This window comes from Lepidochelys kempii, chromosome 27 (genome assembly GCF_965140285.1).
Source record: "Lepidochelys kempii isolate rLepKem1 chromosome 27, rLepKem1.hap1, whole genome shotgun sequence".
Classification (NCBI taxonomy): Eukaryota; Metazoa; Chordata; order Testudines; family Cheloniidae; genus Lepidochelys; species Lepidochelys kempii.
Window position 1 is genome coordinate 13,958,247 of NC_136406.1, and position 20,717 is coordinate 13,978,963.

At 56.6% G+C, this 20,717-nt stretch overlaps 1 protein-coding gene across 15 annotated transcripts in view; it reads right to left on the reverse strand.

The window, feature by feature from the left end:
* The window catches only part of SRCIN1 (SRC kinase signaling inhibitor 1), a 190,476-nt gene that overhangs the window by 68,627 nt on the left and 101,132 nt on the right, over positions 1-20,717 (reverse strand). For 2 of the 15 annotated variants that reach the window (XM_073326152.2, XM_073326153.2), the window contains exon 1: positions 11,356-11,524. The exons of 12 other annotated variants lie outside the window; for them this stretch is intronic. The gene's annotated coding sequence lies outside the window, so the exon portion shown is untranslated. Of the gene's footprint in view, positions 1-6,893; positions 6,913-11,355; positions 11,525-20,717 lie in introns of those variants that run through there. One more of the 15 variants, XM_073326154.2, reaches the window with a different exon arrangement.

Genomic DNA, 20,717 nt, shown 5'->3' on the forward strand with positions numbered 1-20,717 from the left:
GCATCAGCTGATGACTACAGAGGGGAGAGTAGATGGTTTTAAACCTCCTTTGAATGTCCGTATTGGTTAGCCCAGATTTCTCCCTACAGAGGATCCCTTACCCTTTAAAAATACACACACGCACCCAGTGCCCACTGAGCTAGCACGAGAAAGGGCAGGGGAGAGGGGCGAAGCAGAGCACCCAAGGCCCCCAGGCTCTGCATTAGGGTTTGGCCAAGGCTGCCTTCGTCACGTGGGCCCAGTCTGGCGCAAAGCAGCAGGACAAATGCTCGTCCCCTGCTGTCAGTGCAGTGGGCTGTCAGTGGAAGCAGGACCGGTCGAGTTAAGGATTCCCTGACAGGCTCCAGCATGCCAGTCCCATATCCCACGACCCGAGGGCATGCTTTCCAGCTGCAGCGCCCTGCAGCGATAGGTGCCCAAGGGGAACCTGGTTCCTGATCTTTAACCAAGGAGATTAAGGGCCAGGAAGTCCCTCTATACCCCCAAGGCCCTTGCTAGCAGAGATGCAGTCATGAAAAAAGGCACCGCATGATGCCGATAGCACGGCTTTGCTCTCAGGAAGCAGAGGAGATGATCAGCTCAGCAAACGCATGGTTTGAGCTAGCCCTGTGAGCTAGGTGGGGGGATGGGATGAGCAAAGGGGTGGAATCCAGACGAGGGCAGCCCACTGGGACACAAGCAGCCCTGGGGTGCACTCGCTCGCCCAGCCCGCGACACAATGATGTACTGGCGTCTGGTGTGGCTCAGATTTGGCATGGCCTGTACAGGGGGTATCCGAGGCCTGTTTGCTCCTACAGGACAAATTGAATTAGTCTCTAAGGTGCCACAAGTACTCCTTTTCTTTTTGCGAATACAGACTAACACGGCTGTTCCTCTGAAACCTAACAAAACCCAGTAACTGAAAATACAGCTAGAGAAAAACATTAGAACGCTGTGCTCACACCCCCCCCCCCCCACACACGGAGTGAGTCAACATGCTTGACAGAGGCATCAAAAAAGGCTTCCTACAACCCAGAGCTGTGTCTAGGGGCAGTAACTGGCCAGTGCCGTAAGTGTCAGTACAGGCCATATAAGCTGATTCAGGACTGATCTGGGACTGCCTCCGCGCTAACTCCAGGCAAACAAACCCGCTGCAGAACAAAGGAGTTTCTGCATTCCTGGAGCCTGGAAAAGCCACCTATCCCCTGTGGGAGGGAGGCAGCTCTTGAAGGCTTCTCCAGGTCCCTTCCAGCTCTACATTTCTACACGCCTAAGATACTTCCCCTTCTAAAAGGCAGGACCCTTGCTGATATTCCACTGGCCCTTAAGTCCTGGAAATGTTGACAGCTGATTAAACTCTCCCACCAGCAGGATCTAGAGAAAGTAGAACCATGATAACACTTTGTGCCTATTTCGAGAGTGTTTATCCAGGAGTCTCAAAGCCTTCTGCAAACAGAGAGCCTGGGGAGGTTAAGTACCAGGTGTATTGTCCCCATTTTACTGATGTGGAAACTGAGGCTTGGTCTACACACAAACTAGCAACAGCTGTACTAAAGGTGTCTTTGTAAACCAGTTTAGTCAAGTTGACCGAAAACCCCGCAGAGATTTATTTCAGCTTAAGAGTGGCTTGTAGTGTCAGTCAGCTCCTCACTGACACAAGCCTGTCTTAACCTAAACAAGCCTTTGCACCGGTCGAACTAAATCAGATTTAAGTGAAACAGGTACACCCTTCTCATGCAGATAAGATCTGAGTCACACAGGTCTTTTCCAAGGTAATACTCTGACTCAGAGGCAGAGCCAGAAGTAGAACCCAGGAGTCCTGATTACCAGGTACTATTGGATCACCGCCAGCAGCAGGAACCAAAGCTACCCTGTGAAGCTTTTCCAGAACACCAAGAGTCTGAAACTTACAAAATGGTTTCTTATCCTCCAAGCCTACTAATTAACACAAAAACATCTTTGTTGCGAATGCCCCGAGAGCAGGAGCGGGGAGAGAACTGGAAAGGTGGAGTGTGGCTGTCGGATTTGAAGGCACCTCCAATATTCCACAGTGTACGGCCCTGTCTGTCCTGGGGTTCTCTGCAGGGCAGTGAAAGCACTGGTGTAATATGAGGCTTGCACCAGAGTGACTTACCCTGGAACACACTTGTGCACGGATCTATCTTTCCTAGGCTTTTGCACTGGGGGTAGTTATCCCACATCTGCACAGTTGCTCTGACACTAGTGCAAATCTCCATCATCTAGACTAGCACTAAGAGTATGTCTTCTCTGGACAGGGGGCTCAGGATGGTAGCAGGTACCTGATCACAGGAGGGGATCAAAAAGCCATTCAAGAATTTTAAACACGTTTCAAACTGGGCCACACTCAGAAGCGATTTTTAGGACATGCTCGGGCACCCTTGGCAGCCCAGATCTGAATCCCAATGCCGGATACCGCGGTGCCTGTCTTACAGAGTGACGTGTGGCGCAGAGTCCTCCCTTAAAGCCAGTGTCTCCAAAATACCCGAGAGTAACCGCCAAGGGACAAGAGCATGATGGCTCTACCTTTGTTGCAAGACCCAAGTCCACTGAGCACGTGATTTGGTTGGTCCCTCAACTGGTTGCTTGATTCAGCTCAGTTTCAAAGCCACAGGCTGGATTCAACACTTAGCCCCAGCAAGGTGGGTGCAGAGGGAGAACAGCCCTTGCCAACTGGAAGAAGAGGAGGAAATGGGAGCAGAACTCCATTCTGCCCAGTCCTGGTGATGTTGGATGGCCATCCAAGGGACCACACAAGCCCTGCCTCCCATTCCCGTCCATGCTTTGATCGGACACAGTAGGTCTCTACAACATGGTGTCACTGGGATCTCCCAGCCACGGACAGTGTAACAGAACCCTCTGGAGGCTTAAGTAAGAGGTGGTGGCCTCTCAATTTGTCACCCCAGAGCCGACCATCAGTAAAAGCCCCTAAAATTTTGGGGATAATACCACTAAGCACTTTTCATCCACACATATCAAAACTAATTGCAGAGGGAGATTGGGACCACTCACTAGCCTGGGTTTTTTTAGATGGGGAAACTGAGGCACAGACAGGGGCAGTGACTTGCCTAAGGTCACACAGTGAGTCAAGTGGCAAGAACCAAGGTTTCCTAAGCCCCAGTCTTGTGCCCTCTCCATTGCACCTCCCCACCATTAGCCCAGCAAACCTCCTACGTGCCTGCTTTCAGGGAGGAGACTGCAACACTGGGTAATGAAATGCCTCTGTGCTCCATGGGCGGCGGGTATCTTAGGCCAGGGGAGGCTAAGCCTCCCCTAACCCAGGCCATGTCCCCGACCTCACTCCATCCCAAGGCCCCACCCTCCCCTGAAGCCAGCAGGGGCTCCTTTAGCCACAGGGGGGAACAGACTTGGGCTCTGGCAGGGGGCAGGCCTCCCCAAAGTGGGGTTCACCCACCACCCATGCTGTGCTCGGTAATTGGGTGGGGGGTTAAGGGGAAGTCCCTGAGCTGGCTGGAATGTTCAGGCCCTGGGAGAGCCAGCTGGGATCCTGTCTGGAGGGGTCAGGCTGGCAGGAGAGAGGATGGGCAAAGTGCTGATGCAATGGCTTTTCATCTCCAGCCTTGTTATTTTGCAGTGGAAGAGCCTCAGTAATTTCCCTCAGTCCCTGATACTGCTGATCCTATCTCCCCGTCGGGCCTGGGTTTATATTTTATTTATTGTTTTAGCATGAGTGGATAAGCTTATCGCAGGCGAGCTCCATAAATCCCGTCCCCGCCATACACAGTCATTCCACATTAAACCAGCAGCGATCGCGTTGACATCCCAAACAGCAGGAAAGAGCCTGAGTGGAGAACACCTTGGAAATCATTCAATCTAGTTCACATGACAGAGTCCACACCAATATAGCCTCAAGGTCTTGTCACCCGCTCCTTCTGGAACCCTTTGGGATCTTGGCCAGCTCTCTAGGAGGTCCAGGTAAGTGCTTCATTCCTGGAGGGGGAGTTTACCTTGGCACGGCAGGAGCTGAGTCCCAGAAATCTGAGAGTAGCGTGTTGGGATGAGCTGACCCTGGCTGTTGGAAGGAATACCTTGGAGACAACAGATGGAGGCTGGATGGGGAAAGGAGTGTGTACTGGGACACACAGGGGGTGGGGGGAGGGAAGGGGGGAAGAGAAGAGAAATAAACGGAAAGAATGAAAGGATGGCAGGAAAGAAAGGAACCCTGGGCAAATGGAGAGTCAAAACCTGTTCAACAAGGGCCTTTGGACTCCAAGTCATTGGTTCAAATGCAGCCAAGAGTCCTTACCAACTGGTGTCCTGCATGAAATGAGCTTGTTGGGTCTCACTCCAGCGACCCTGGCACAACTGGTCCCTTGGCTGGCAGCAGGACTGGGCTTGGAAACGGAGCTCGGCCCTCCAGGTCAGGACTGGAGCAGGTCAATGGGGTGGTTGGGAGGGGCCCAGGCTGCAGCTAGCCTGGGGAGAAACAGAAACCTCCAGGATTGTCAGTCTGCTTCCTTTCACCAAGGCCAAGTGGCCTGAATGAAATGTCGCTATTTAAAGGTGTTCATTTCAGAGGGCTCCGTCGGTCTCCCTAGGCATTTCTAGGGCACCTGGCACTATGGTTCACACAGCATGATGATCAGAGACAAACACCCTATCTCCTGGGGCGAAGGCTTTCCCCAAAGCCATCACTCCATGTCGGAGCAATCAGTCTTCAACCTCAAAGGAGAGCCACACAACACGTGCAAAGGACAAGCCGGGGAGCTTAAATTCATTACTCTACTAGACACTAAAAATCAGGGACTGAGCAGAGACACTGGATTTATGGCTTATTACAACCATCTGTAACCCACTAACCCCCCCTTTTTGTCCTACAACCGCAAAGCGGTTACCAGGCCACTCTACCTTGGATGGTCCCTTAGAATATGAGCTAACTGATTGAGCTAAACACCTTGCATTTTGCTGCCCCGCTGGGAGTACCTTTCCCAGCCCCGAAGAAGAGCCCTGGGTATGCTCGGTTTGCTCACCCACAGAAGTTGGGCCGATAAACAAGATCCCCTCACGCAGCTCATCTCACAGCACAAGTTAGTTTTTTGCCTGCTCCATTCTGCCATCAGATCGGTTTTCTGTCGCCCTTCTGAGGCACTGGCCAGGTGGCCCTATGGCAGGTATTTATTTAACTGGGCTCTGCTCTTCACTAACATGGGGGGGGGGGGGAGAAGAGTCTTTAGAAAGAGCATCAGGGCAAAAAGGTCAACAAAAACGCCTATTGTCCTAGTCCAGGAAAGCAGCCAACTCCCCCTGCACAGCTCCACCGAAGCCATGACTCAGTAACTCCGGCCGGGGAACGCGATAGCACCCAGCCGAACTCTATGAACGCCCCAACCCCCGCCCAGCACTGCTGTTTGCACAGGAGCAAATAATGCTGCAGCTGGCTTGGATGATGGATTTTGCAGAGGGGAGGAGGCAAGGAGGGAGAGGAGAGGTAAAATTAACATATCTCTGGCTCTTCAAAAGCATCAAAGGCAGATAATGGTCAGAGAGGATCTGAAAGGACAGCCTTCTTACGGATGAAACAGGCAGCTCGCTGCAGACAGAGCGATGCAGAAGGTATGAAATATTACACAGGCAGAAATTATAATTACAAGGAAATTCATGTCCACAAGGCCGTGAAATGACAGACTAACTAGGAACTCAGTCCCCCCACCCTGCAATAACCCACCCGCCTGAGAAGAGGAGCGGGGTCAGGGGATGTGGATAAAACCATTTGTAGAAAAGGGAGACACACAAAAATCTAGTCCTAGCAATTGTCCAAGGCTAAAAACGGGAAATAAATGAAATCTGGGTTAGTCAGTGTGCTGACCACAGCAGGCTCCCCGCAGTTTGCAATTTTAATATGATTCTGTTAATGATAAACAGGGCAGGGGAGTGTGTCTTGTTCCAGCTAAGACGCACCATGGCACATTTCCCTGAACAGAAGGGACACGGTTAGCTGGTTGGGGTTGGTTTTTAAAGTGTAGGAGGCATCCTCCATGCTCAACTTAGAGTGGAATGTTTATGCTCCAGCCAGGACCCTGGAAGGACCCTGAACCGAACCAAACCAAAGCATGATGGGCTATTGAAAAAGATCAACAGGTCTATCATTCCCTACCCTAGACACCCCTCTCCAGCTCTCGCTATCAATCCTACAGCTATCCTTTCAGCAGCTGTCAATTCCTGAGAGAGTTATAGCCAGAGGTGTCCAATAGCACCTAAGTCACTTAGGAGCACAAGTGCCTTGACTCAATGTGGCTTGTGCTCCTGAAACGCAAGATGTTCCTGAAAATCCCATCTGTAGGCTTGAAGCAACTACCCTGGCATTAGTCAAGCCCTGCTTCCTAGGGGCATCATGATAGAAGCAAGTCAACAACTGGATTTGCTTACAAAAAAAACAGACTCTGCCTCCCCGCGGCAAACCACTGCACTGCAAAGCTGAGCACATCACAACCTGGGCTGAATAACTGGGGCACTGCACTGCCCCAACTCTGCCGCCCGACCTCAGTCATCTCCTCCGTCCTCGTCTGCTACTCCCACGGGGCTGCAGATGGTTCACTCGTAGGGCAAAGCCCTCTGGGGCAGGGCTTGCATCCACCTGTTCTATAAATTCTCTGGTGCGCATTTGCGAGGAATAATCACCATAATACACACAGGGCCTGCACCAGAGTCAGAGTGTTCCAGTGAGTCTTTGGCAAGGAGCTTTGGAAATATTGGACCCGATAGACTGGTCGTCTGATGCAATTGGGATAACCCTATGCTCCTCAGATGCTTGCGGTGAGGGCCATTAGGCCACGCCACATAAGTCAAGGGTCAGTTGTCCCTGTCACAGCTTATTTTCCCTCCCGACCCAAGAATGTCACCATCTCACCACTCACATGGCTTTAAAACAGACTCACTTCCTCAAGCAGGGGCTCCGTCCAGTTCCAAGGGTGAGGAGGCTCCAAGGGTCTGATTCCTCATTACCCTGCAGGCAATGGGGGCGATCAGATACACCAGCGCAAAGCAGTGTAATCTGGGTAGCCTTCTATGTTCACTTCGCACCTGGACAAACGACTGCATGAGGATCAGTGAATCGGATCCTGCAAGAGTAAGGCAGCCCCACCTCTACATCTACAGTGGGTAGGGCAGGTCAGCAGAGCCGCCTCCAGCTGGACAGGAAAACCAGGAGGTAGCCGGGCAGATCAAACTGCAGCAGAGCTATGACAACTGCAAAAAGCAGCTAGTTGCACAAAGGGAGACTGACAAGGACAAGGCAGAACTTGGCTGCTTGCAAGAGGCTGCAATGCCTCGTGTGCCTCACTCCCACCTGCCCACAAGCCCACGCATGGCAAGGGCCACCCCTTGATTTAATGCCCACTTGCTTAAGAGAGAGATTCAGCCTGTTTCTCCCAAGTGCCCTTGGAGGTAAATGACACCCAATGCCCTTTGCCAGGGACACTTACTAGAATGGGGAACGGGGGTAAGAAGCCCAAATCATTTGGGATTCCCTTGCATTGGTGGAAAGTTGGGCTGGCTGTTCTGTTTGGTCTCTCTCACCTCTGAGATTTATAAAAAGAAAAGGAGTACTTGTGGCACCTTAGAGACGAACCAATTTATTTGAGCATAAGCTTTCGTGAGCTACAGCTCACTTCATCGGATGCATACTGTGGAAAATACAGAAGATGTTCTTATACATACAAACCATGAAAAAATGGGCGTTTACCACTACAAAAGGTTTTCTCTCCCCCCACCCCACTCCACTCTCCTGCTGGTAATAGCCCATCCAAAGTGATCACTCTCCTTACAATGTGTATGATAATCAAGGTGGGCCATTTCCAGCACAAATCCAGGGTTTAACAAGAACGTCTGAGGAAGCAGGGGGGTGGGGTGGGGTGGGGTAGGTAGGAAAAAAACAAGGGGAAATAGGTTATCTTGCATAATGACTTAGCCACTCCCAGTCTCTATTCAAGCCTAAATTAATTGTATCCAATTTGCAAGTGAATTCCAATTCAACAGTCTCTTGCTGGAGTCTGGTTTTGAAGTTTTTCTGTTGTAATATCACAACTTTCATGTCTGTAATCACATGACCAGAGAGATTGAAGTGTTCTCCGACTGGTTTATGAATGTTATAATTCTTGACACCTGATTTGTGTCCATTTATTCTTTTACGTAGAGACTGTCCGGTTTGCCCAATGTACACGGCAGAGGGGCATTGCTGGCACACGATGGCATATATCACATTGGTGGATGTGCAGGTGAACGAGCCTCTGATAGTGTGGCTGATGTGATTAGGCCCTGTGATGGTGTCCCCTGAATAGATATGTGGGCACAGTTGGCAATGGGCTTTGTTGCAAGGATAGGTTCCTGGGTTAGTGGTTCTGTTGTGTGGTATGTGGTTGCTGGTGAGTATTTACTTCAGGTTGGGGGGCTGTCTGTAGGCAAGGACTGGCCTGTCTCCCAAGATTTGTGAGAGTGATGTGTCGTCCTTCAGGATAGGTTGTAGATCCTTAATAATGCGTTGGAGGGGTTTTAGTTGGGGGCTGAAGGTGACGGCTAGTGGCGTTCTGTTATTTTCTTTGTTAGGCCTGTCCTGTAGTAGGTGACTTCTGAGATTTAGGATTCTAACTACAGCTGTGTTTAAAGACCCTTGCTTATGGCTAGCAGATTTCTCTGCAGGAGGGAAGGGATTATACTGTGCCTGTGACCCAGACATGCTAGAGTCCTACCCTCTTTTTCAGAGTCCCCATACTGTGCTGTTAGGACAACAGTTCCTATAGGGGGGAGAAATGCTATTCCCACTGATCCGACAAACCACCCTAGCCACAGCCCTGTTTAAACAGGCTGGTTGCTAGCACCATTCCTAGAGACTGGCCCCATCTACACTAGACTCCGTTCAGAGGGGTTTCCAGCTTTGCTAATGATGGAGCTGAACCCATCAGTGGGAACCTGAGGGTAGATGGGTCACCGGTTGCTGCAGGGAATTTTAACGCTGTATCCCCTAGTCTAACTGCCATCAGAGCACCAGCCAGCAGCCCATTTTGCAAGGGCTCTCAACGGTGCAAATACCCAACGCTGGTAACCCCAGGAATGGAAATGGCGTTAGCAAGGGTTGGAAACTTTCCACATACAGAGCCAGAATGTGTGTGTGAGCGTATACACACGTCCTTGTGTGTGGTAGGTGTTCAGGGCAGGAGCACTAGTGCCACACATGCACACACAAATGCATGCAACAACCTCCAGACTTAGAGCTCCGATGGAGTGCGGACATAATCCTTCCGTTAAATCTGTTAACAAATTTTCAAAAGCACCAAGCAAAAGCCGTCCTCGCGAATGGCATGCTCTGGCTGTCACTACCAAGAATGCACCAGACGCGTCCTGCCTGTCACTGGAATGAAGTCGGATATCATTCCTAATTGGGATTTGTTCAGCATCTCCCCGCTGGATTAGTCCCACACCCGCTCGGTAATGCCCTCCCCTGGGCTGCAATCAGTTTCACTAATGGAACTGCATTTACTATCCACTTCAAAATCACTTAAAATCGCTCCTCCCATACCCCAACCCCGCACACACAAAATCCAGTGAGAAATGGGGTGACAGGCTGTAACATGACCCTCAACTCCCAATGACCTCATTCCCATCTGAACTCTGGGCTGTGGCTTTTTTAATCAGCCTGGAATTGCACCCAGTGGGAATGATCAATATAGCCAGATAGGATTGCACTTCCAGGGATCCCAATGCACACAAGCCCTCCTAAACACACACACACACTCCTTCCAACTACAGCAGTTTGTGACGGCCCACTGTTCCACCTCCAAGGAGCAATAGGATGGCGGCCCCTGGGAAGGGAAATAAAACACCTCGATTCTTGTCCCTTTTGTGCTCCTGAAAGTCCCATCGAGCAGGATTTGCTCTGGATTGCTTCTACGGCAGGGCACCATTGCCACTAAACTTGTACAGCCGATAGGGATCATTTGTGACAAAGGGAAACACAGATTTCCAGGAGGAAAGGGGGTGAAGGTTTTCATGTAAAAAAAATACAGACACTGTGCCAAGCCTCAGCTTCCCCAGGGTCTCACACGGAGATCCCTAACCGCCCCTCTGAATCAGGCCCAACCCGATCATGGAAGATACAGTATCATCAGGGGATGGCAACTATCCCCCAGTCTCCCTTGATTGTACAGAGCAGCTCACAGGCCAGGACATTGCCGGCTTGCGTTTGCAGGGTGCCACAAGATGGATGCCAGTCTCATGCCAATGCTACAGATGGCTTTTTGCATGCCCGGTTCATCCAGGCAGAGCTGCCCACATTAACGAGGGTCAGAGTTTAGGTTGCCTGTTAACTCGGCAGCTTTTCCAGTCCAGTGAATTCAGAGCGAGAGGACAGAGAGGAGATTGGCTGGCGTCCCCGGGTGCCGTTAAACTGATGGTATCTTAAGAGAAGCCTGGCTCTCAATCTCCCTGGTTCCTGATGGCCAACCCAGAGCTCAGTGTGGGCACAGGCTGTGCACCTTGCAGGGGACCCTCCGCATCCTCATGGCAGGCAGGCCTCCCACTGAAAGGGCCAACAGGCCAGGTGAGTTTGAGGGAGCCCAATCCGCAGGACAGCGACTGCCTGCTCTGGCCTCCCGAAAACTTTGTTCCCCCTCTCCAGCCCCCCCCCCCCAGGAACCTGTTAAACTCTAGCAATCCCAGCTGCCAAAGAAGGAAAAAGCAGAAGGGGGCTGGGGGGCAGACGCGCGGAAGAGGTGGCCGAACGGAGGCTGGTGGCTTCTGAAGCCGGACCTAGCAAGAGCAGGGAGGCAGAGTTGGGGGGGGGGGGACTCGACACCATGGGCCTTGCAGGGTCTCAGGACACCCCAAATCTCCTGAAGCCGGGTTCTCGCTCTGAAAAGGGATGGGGGGGGGAGGGGAAGACGACAGGTGCCCATCACACGCCGCGGAGCTGCAGCGCAAATTACCACCAGGCTCCAATGACACAGGAGCGAATCCCCCCGCTGCCAGCCCCAGCGCGGGGCCCTCGGCCCACCCCAAAGCACCCCATGTGTGCGGCAGCCCGCGGGGGGGGGCAGCCCCTGCTGGGATCTGGACCCCCGCCCCCCCGCCGTGTTACCGAGTGGGGAGCTGGGAAGTAGCCCCCCAGGGGAGACTGGTCGCGAGGAGTCCGGCGGGCAAGAAGGGGGGGGGAGGGAGGGAAACCCCCTTTCCTTGCCAGCTCCGCAAAGAAGGGGCCCAGCCCCCACACAGCAAGGCAGAAAGGGGACGGCGGCCAGCCACCCCCACAGCTCCAGGGGGAAGCGCCGGAGCCACCCGCGCCCCAAGCCCAGCCCCGGCCGCGCGCGCGCGCACCGACCCCCCCCCCCCCCCAGCCGGGCTCCTCACCTGGCCCCGCCGGGCCCCCCCTCCGCAGCCTCCTGCGGCTCCGCAGCCGGCTCCGCACAATGGGATCTGCAGTGTCTATAAATCCGCCGCGGCTCGCTCGGCGGCGGCGGGGCACCGGGGGGGGAGAGGGGCGGCCCCGGGGCTGCGCTGCGCTGCCCGCCCGCCCCCGCCGGGTGCACGGGCTGGCCCCGCAGCGCCCGGCCCCCTCCGCGCGCCGACCTTTGCGCCGCGAGGGAGCCGGGCGGCTTCCCTTATAAGGGCTCGGTCGCTATGGCAACCAGGACTCCACCTGTCCTTCCGCAGCCGCGCGGGGCCGGGACGCGCCGCCGCTCCCCCCCCCCCGCCCCGCCCCGCCCCCCGCCTCCCGGCCGCAGCCCCCTGCCCGGCGCGCGGCCCCGCGGGCAAAGCTGGGGCCGGGGCAGCGTCTGGCCGGCCCAGCAGGGGGCGCTGCAGGGGATGGGGCAGGTTGGGGAGGGGAGTGCCTGGCTCTCCCAGTAGGGGGCGCTGCAGGGCATGGTGGGGAGGGGAGTGCCTGGCTCTCCCAGCAGGGGGCGCTGCAGGGGATGGTGGGGAGGGGAGTGCCTGGCTCTCCCAGTAGGGGGCGCTGCAGGGCATGGTGGGGAGGGGAGTGCCTGGCTCTCCCAGTAGGGGGCGCTGCAGGGCATGGTTGGGGGGAGTGCCTGGCTCTCCCAGCAGGGGGCACTGCAGGGGATGGTGGGGAGGGGAGTGCCTGGCTCTCCCAGCAGGGGGCGCTGCAGGGGATGGTGGGGAGGGGAGTGCCTGGCTCTCCCAGCGGGGGGCGCTGCAGGGCATAGGGGGGGAGCGCAGGCTGGGGGGAGCACCTGGCTCTCCCAGCAGGGGGCGCTGTAGGGGGTGGTGGGAGGCAGTGCCTGGCTCTCCCAGCAGGGGGCGCTGCAGGGCATGGGAGGGAAGCGCAGGCTGGGGGGAGCACCTGGCTCTCCCAGCGGGGGGCCTGCAGGGGATGGTGCAGGTTGGGAAGGGGAGGGCCTGACTCTCTCAGCAGGGGGCGCTGTAGGGGGTGGTGGGAGGCAGTGCCTGGCTCTCCCAGCGGGGGGCGCTGTAGGGGGTGGTGGGAGGCAGTGCCTGGCTCTCCCAGCGGGGGGCGCTGTAGGGGGTGGTGGGAGGCAGTGCCTGGCTCTCCCAGCGGGGGGCGCTGCAGGGCATAGGGGGGGAGCGCAGGCTGGGGGGAGCACCTGGCTCTCCCAGCAGGGGGCGCTGTAGGGGGTGGTGGGAGGCAGTGCCTGGCTCTCCCAGCAGGGGGCGCTGCAGGGGATGGTGTGGGGGGGAGTGCCTGGCTCTCCCAGCGGGGGGCCTGCAGGGCATGGGGGGTAGTGCCTGGCTCTCCCAGCAGGGGGCGCTGCAGGGGATGAGGGGGTGCCTGGCTCTCCCAACAGGGGGCGCTGCAGGGCATGGGGCAGCGCCTGGCTCTCCCAGCGGGGGGTGCTGCAGGGCATGGGAGGGAAGCGCAGGCTGGGGGGAGCACCTGGCTCTCCCAGCAGGGGGCGCTGCAGGGGATGGGGGTCGCCTGGCTCTCCCAGCGGGGGGCCTGCAGGGGATGGTGCAGGTTGGGAAGGGGAGTGCCTGGCTCTCTCAGCAGGGGGCGCTGCAGGGTATGGGGGGAGTGCCTGGCTCTCCCAGTGGGGGGCGCTGTAGGGGGTGGTGGGAGGCAGTGCCTGGCTCTCCCAGCGGGGGGCCTGCAGGGGATGGTGGGGGGGGTAGTGCCTGGCTCTCCCAGCGGGGGGCGCTGCAGGGCATAGGGGGGGAGCGCAGGCTGGGGGGAGCACCTGGCTCTCCCAGCAGGGGGCGCTGCAGGGGATGGGGGGGAGTGCCTGGTTCTCCCAGCAGGGGGCGCTGTAGGGGGTGGTGGGAGGCAGTGCCTGGCTCTCCCAGCAGGGGGCGCTGCAGGGGATGGTGTGGGGGGGAGTGCCTGGCTCTCCCAGCGGGGGGCACTGCAGGGCATGGTTGGGGGGAGTGCCTGGCTCTCCCAGCAGGGGACGCTGCAGGGGATGGTGCAGGAGAGCGAGGGTTGGGGGGAGCGCCTGGCTCTCCCAGCAGGGGCTGCTGCAGGGCAGGGGTAGGCAATTATTTTTGGTCACGGTCCAGATTTCTTGGGCAAGGTTCAGTCAAGAGCCAGATGCCAGAGAAAATAATTTAAAAATAAACCACAACAATAAGGACAAGTAAATAAAAAGATTGCGGGGTTCGTCCAAAAGCATCTGGCGGGCCAGATTTGGCTCATGGCTCACCTATTGGCTATCCCTGCTGGGGATGGTGCAGGAGAGCTGGCCGGGGGGGGGAGGGGTGAGTCCCTGGCTACTGCAGTCCCAGCCTCTCCCAGCAGGAGGTGCTGTAGGGAATGCTATAAGAACACAGGCTACGGGGTAGCTCGTTGCTCCCCCAGCCTCAGCCCCTTTCCCCCCCAGAAGCGTTGCTGCAGGGCATTAGGTGGGGAAATCGCGGCTATTGCGGCTCTCCCAGCAGGGGGCACTGCACAGCTTGGGCTCACCTTGTCTGTGCGCTGGGAGGGGCGGTTTTAAAAGACCCCGCCCAGAGCCCCAAGCAAGGGTCTGCGCGAAGAACGGGTCATGCCCACCGGCATGCAGCATACACGCAGGGACGCTGGAGCGGATCGTGGCAGGAACAGGCACCGTGGTAGCCATGCAAACGAAGGCAAAAATTATGCAGGAGAAACCCAAGTTGGTGCTTTCAAGATCTTAAAAGAGCCTTCAGAGCACAAGCCACAGAGACTAGAGTTAAACGCTTCGGCCCGGCCCCCTGTCACGCGCTGATAATGAAGTGGAGCAGCTTATTAGCTGTCGGGTATTCCATTGCGGGTGGCCAGCCCAGCCTGGCAGGGGGCGGAAATCTGCTCTGCCCCTCCCAAAGTCTTCGCTCGTGGTTGGAACTGCCCACCCTGGAGCACAGACAGCTGTGAGCAAGGTGTCTGCCAGCCTCCTCGCTGGGGCTCTGCCTCTTCCCCCTTCCCTCTGCGTGCCGCGCCTCGCCACCCCTGGTAGCCCCTAAGCCCACGCGTCCCTAGGTCCAGCGTCCTAGTGGTACCTGTCTGTGACAAAGTGGGACTGTTCTTAATGTTTCCTCCGAATAGTGTGGGGGTGCCTCAGTTTCCCCTATGCAGTTCTTAAGTATCTAGGGGGTGGGGTAAGGGTGTATGATCATTGCAGAGCCCTAGAGGGCAGGTGTGTGCAGGGGTCTGGACACAGAGAAGGGCCGACACCCTGTTTCCTGGCCACTGATGGCCTGGGCCCTTCCCCCCTGCGAGGTGAGAGCTAAAGGGTTGGAGAACAAAGGAATCCGGTGACCTCCTGGCCCGGGAAAGGAACAAAGCCCAGAGGAGGAGGGGCTGGAGGGAGTTTCAGTTTGGGGCTGGCTGGGACATGGAGTGAAGGGCAGACGTGGTTGTCTGGCTCACTGCCCCCAAAATGGACCCAGCTGAGGGGTCCCGTTCTCTGCACCTGCAAGCTCTGTTTTAGACCATGTTCCTGTCGTCTAATAAACCTTCTGTTTTACTGGCTGGCTGAGAGTCACGTCTGACTGCGAAGTTGGGGGGCAGGACCCTCTGGCTTCCCCAGGAGCCCCACCTGAGTGGACTCGCTGGGGGAAGCGCATGGAGGGGCAGAGGATGCTGAATGCTCCGAGGTCAGACCCAGGAAGGTGGAAGCTGTGTGAGCTGTGTGTCCTGAAGACAGGCTGCTCACAGGAAGGCGACTACCCCAGAGTCCTGCCTGGCTTCATGGGGAGCAGTTCCAGAGCATCGCCCAGGGACTCCGTGACAACTGGTGGCAGTGGTGGGATGTACTGCACCCCGTGGATGGCGCTTCCTGCAGTAAGTGACTGGGGAGCAGTAACACGAAGGGGGATCGCCGAGGACCAGGCCTGCTGAAGGCTCAGAGAGGAGCGGTTTCGGGGGGCGGTTAACCCCTGGGAGTGTGTGACCAGCGAGAAGGACTGTGCAGTAATGGGGTCCCCCTGGGGACTGCAGTGAGCAGTCTCAGGGGTGGAGGAGCCTGCAGCTTGGCCCGGGGAGAGAGAAGGACTTTTGCAGTAACAGGGTTCCCCTGGGGATTGCAGTGAGCAGTCCAAGGGGCGGAGGAGTCTGCAGCTCGACCCTGGCAAAGAGGGGGTGACCTCGAGAAGGGCTGGCACACGAGGGGTTCTCCCTGGAAACCGTGGGGAGCTGAGAACACAGAGGCCTGTGAGTCCAGAACAACTTGGGAGGAGCGGAGTGATGGCCTGTCACCGTCTCCTTAAGAAGGACATTGTAACCCTGTGCAGAAAGAGAGGGTTGAGCGTTGGAAAGTTCACCAAAGCACAGTTAATCGTGCAGCTGGAGGAGGATGATCGCTCTAAGGAGCAGATTCCTGACCCCAACTGGGGCTATTGCAGGATCTGGGAGCAGCTGGAGTGGGAGCCAGGCATCCCCAAGACTCCTGTCCCCGACCAGACGAGGGTCTTCACGATCGGGTTCCCCATCGGGGGATCGGAGACAGATGGGATTGGAGCTGAGTCCGAGAGAGCAAGAGGACTGTGAGAGACAGCGAGAGCCCGAGAAAGAGCTGCAGAAGCAGCAGCAGCATGAACTGGCGGTGGTGGGGCGGAGAGGCCTAGGGGACCTCCCAGGGGTGAGTGGGGATAGACCTCGGGGGGCCAGTTCCGCAGGGAACCTCGAGACTAAATTGCTGCCCCTAGTTAAGGAGGGGGGGTGTGGATGCCCACCTCACTGCCTTTGAGCAGGCTGGAGATTTGAACCAGGGGGACCCTGCGGAAAAGCCCCGGTGTCTAGCTCCCTTGCTGGGTCCCAAGGCCACAGACTCCGTCAGCCAGATGGGTGGGGAGGTGGACAGGCTCCCACTCCTGACCCCAGCCTATATGTCTGTATGGAGTCTCCTGGGGCCAGGCCCCTCGGACCCCCAGTGGGAGCGGAAGGTGATGGTCAATGGGGAGACATTCCTGGGGTGGCGAGATCCTGGGACAGAGAGAACTGGTGTCAGACCCTGGGTGGTGCAGCCTCAGATGCTGAGGGTCTGTGTGAGCTGGGTGAGGGTCCCAGGGACGAAGCCCCTCGCCCTGCCTATGGCCCAGATCCCTGTGCAGACCCAGGAGGAGTGGGGCTGACTGGTCGTTGGGGTGCCCCAGGACACCAGCTGCGAGACCCTGTTGTGGGGTGACTGTGTCTCTTTGGGACAGGATCCAGGCCCTGTTCCTGTAACTGCCAAGGGTTTGAATTTGAATCCAGGGAACCAATCAGCGGAGAGGGAAATGGTCAGTGAAAATGCAGATGACATGGCTGGCAGCAGGGAGGAGCCGCTAGGCTCAGGATACCTGCCTGCCTGTAACCAGACCCCTGGGGCTGGGTGGGACAGAGAGATGCTCCCTGCCCCCTTGCACACAAGAGTGGGGACTCTCCCTGGCTCTGATGCATTGAGGAAAGCAGTGGCCTGCCCCACTGGGACAGCCAGGGCAGCGCTGAGCACAGTGGGAGCTGAGACCCCAGCTGAGGGGGGGGGAGACACAGGCAGGGCAGGGGATCTGTGGGGAGTGGCAAGGTGCTTGGTTAGGAAAGTTTGGATGAGCCTAGGCAGCCTTGCGATCTGATGGCTGTGTCCAGTCAGCAGGGTGGGAAGGCCAGGAGAGCGGAAGATGAGAGTCCCTGGACCTTACCTGTTAGCTGGGTGGAGAATTGGGACAGTGAAGGAAATGGGTCTCTGTCTGTCAGGGGTATTGACTTGCCTATGGAGGGAGCTACCCTGATCTCCAAGCAGTTGTCTGTGACCAGCCTTGTGTGCTGGGACCAGGGGAAAGAGATCCCAAGCTGTGTGTCTGGGAAAGGAGAAAGTGTGTCCGGCTCTTCTTGGTCTGTGGAGCAGACAGAAGGGGCCTTTCAGCCTATGATGGTTGAGGGTCGTGCAGTTGTCTCAGAGCTGGTTCTGGATTCAGCTAAAGCCCAGGAAGGGAAGGGTCCTAAGTTTCTGTCTGCTCGGGAGAATGGCCCTGTAACTAGGTCGCATCCAGTTAGGGTCTATGTAAAATCCCCGAGACCAGACAATTCTGGTGCTTGTATTTTGCCTGTTGCTAGTGTGTTGTTGGAAAGGGTGGAGCAACTCTGTCTAATCAGGGTGAGATCCTAGCCAGGGCACAAGGAGAGCATGAAGGTGTGTGATTGTGTTACCTACTGAGGGTGTGGAAACCTGTAGCAAGAAGGAAAAGATTCCTGAACTTGTGTGTGGCAAAGGGAAGGAGAATGCTTCTAACCTTTTATCTAGGAAGTCTGTAAGTTTGCCTGAAAGGGGATTATGTAGGAATCCGCCTGATGGGCCAGAGGTGATTCTGGATGTAAGGGAGACCCAGAAAGAGTCTGTTGTTGCTCAGGAAAGTGTTCCCCTAGAGCAAGCCCTAGGTAAAGAGGGTAAGGGCAGAATTTCTGGGAGGGGTGAATTGTTGCATAGAAAAGCCCTAGGGAAAGGAATCCTCATGGAGTCTTTGCAAGCAGTTTACTGCAACGGAAGGGTGTGAAAGTGATTTAATCAAGAAAGTTTCAGTTCCTAACAGCCAGAAATGTTCTGTTGTGAATGGATCCACTGACTTTCCTGTTGAAAGATCCAGTGTGGATAGCTTTGAGAAGGTCTCAGATGGAGTGAAAGCTGTTAAGAAAGGTACACCGTCCTATAACCAAGTGGCTGTGTTTGGCCAGCTTGTTGGGAGACAAGGTTGTGGAGAAAGGGATGTCTCCATGCTAGTTCTGTAAGTGAACAGTATGTGGCCCAGGTCAAGATGGGGGCCCTTAACCAAGAGAGCCCGAATTGCAGCCCTCCAGACTGGAGCACTCGGAGAAGACCCAATCCCAGTTTGACCCCCTGGGGTTTTGGGGTGGCCAAAGGGCATGGGCTGCAGAAACCTTCCCACATGCAGCCTGCTAGTGCTATCGACCACCCCCGACCTAAGGGAGGGCGTGAAACTGGAAGGGCCTGGTGTAACTCCTACCAAGGAATGGGGGAGATGCTGGGGCATCCATGGGAGCATTGGTGGCTTCGAACTTCCCCAGGTCACCGGGTAAAGTGACCCCGCTCAGTTCGATCTCGAAGGGGGGAGAGATGTGACAAAGTGGGACTGTTCTTAATGTTTCCTCCGAATAGTGTGGGGGTGCCTCAGTTTCCCCTATGCAGTTCTTAAGTATCTAGGGGGTGGGGTAAGGGTGTATGATCATTGCAGAGCCCTAGAGGGCAGGTGTGTGCAGGGGTCTGGACACAGAGAAGGGCCGACACCCTGTTTCCTGGCCACTGATGGCCTGGGCCCTTCCCCCCTGCGAGGTGAGAGCTAAAGGGTTGGAGAACAAAGGAATCCGGTGACCTCCTGGCCCGGGAAAGGAACAAAGCCCAGAGGAGGAGGGGCTGGAGGGAGTTTCAGTTTGGGGCTGGCTGGGACATGGAGTGAAGGGCAGACGTGGTTGTCTGGCTCACTGCCCCCAAAATGGACCCAGCTGAGGGGTCCCGTTCTCTGCACCTGCAAGCTCTGTTTTAGACCATGTTCCTGTCGTCTAATAAACCTTCTGTTTTACTGGCTGGCTGAGAGTCACGTCTGACTGCGAAGTTGGGGGGCAGGACCCTCTGGCTTCCCCAGGAGCCCCACCTGAGTGGACTCGCTGGGGGAAGCGCATGGAGGGGCAGAGGATGCTGAATGCTCCGAGGTCAGACCCAGGAAGGTGGAAGCTGTGTGAGCTGTGTGTCCTGAAGACAGGCTGCTCACAGGAAGGCGACTACCCCAGAGTCCTGCCTGGCTTCATGGGGAGCAGTTCCAGAGCATCGCCCAGGGACTCCGTGACACTGTCCCACCCCCATGGGCAAGCGTGTGTCCCGGGGAGCAGGACCCAGTGCGTTGCCGGAGTCCAAGTGGTTGACTCACACCAGCCCAGTCCCTTCGGAGGGGTACGGAGATGCACAAGTCCCAGGCCAACGGTACCACACTTGTTTCACATAGCCGTGCCCATCTCCACGGCTGTAGCCCACACGACCAGGCCCCCTATACCGAGCTGGATCTGATTCCCGGGGCTGACGCAGCAGGGCCCGTTTCTACGGCTGCCCCCCGCCCTGACAAGGTCTCCCGATGTTGACCGCTAACTTCACAACCAACTCCCTCCACAAACGCCCCCGTTCCCTTCCCGCTGCCACGCTCTTCCCCTCCCTCTGAGCAAGTCCGTCGCCGCACAAAGATGGCACAAAGGACGAGCCTCGGCCCAGCCCCATGCTGATCAGCCCTCCCACTGCGCGTGGCCATTTTCCTGGCCTCGTCCCATACGCCTAGCCTGAGATACGGCGGCTGCCAAGGTGGGGCTGTCCTGGTCCCCTCAGCAGCGCCCTACGCCTCGCCACTGTATCTCCCAAGAGACACCAGCCCGCGCCTGCTGTGGTTACACACGGACGGGGGACCCTCCATCTGAACCATGACGTGCGTTCTGAAGGGGCGACACGGAGGGGAGACGATGGGCCATGTGTGTGAGACCTGGGGGATCCCGGTGTCCCTGTGCCGTGGAGCAGTGCCAGACAAAGACCCTAAGTCAGTGCGGGAGGAAAAGAGACTGGGGAGAGAGGGAGCTGAGAAGCAGCGAAGGGACCACCCAGGGAAGGGGGTGATGCGTTGGGGGGTGCCCCACAGTGCTGGGAGGTCGGGCGGCAACCCCCTAGTAAGAGCTCAGGAAGGCACACACATGCTGGACATATGATATAAGGAGTGGGGAAGGGGACGCCCCAGAGGGCGAGAAACTGCAGGGTGGGGTAGGCAGCTATACCACCCTCCCAGGATCTCAGCAGCAATTCCTGCTTTCCAGGCCTCCTCAAAGGGCTGGGCCCTTCCTATGCAGCTAACGTTCACTTCCACCATTTAACTGTCCCCGTGCAATGCTTCCCCTCTGAGCCCAGGTACCCAAGGAGCAGGCAGTGAAGCCCCTGGGGGTCAAGAGTCAGTAACACCCCAGTGGTGATCAAGGTGAGACCAGCCAGGTGGGAAAGGGCCACTCTCTGCACCCGTCCAGCTCTGTGCTCCAGAGGAATCTCCTGGGCTTTACAACCCAGTGGTGCATTTATCACCACAGCCCATTGGGAGCTCAGTCAGAGCCCAACTCTCGGGGTGTTTTCACAAGTCTCGTTCCCTTTCTTAAAGCCCCAACTACTGGAGTCCCTTGGATTAGGTGAAAACCTCAGCTTGCTTTTCTGGGGTTTTAACAAGCTTGAGAAATGCGTGGAGGTTGGAAACCACTGGTCTAGGCAGATGTCCCTCACCTTTGTAGTATATGAACATCTCATAAACCTCAGAGACTCTGCCCTCACAAC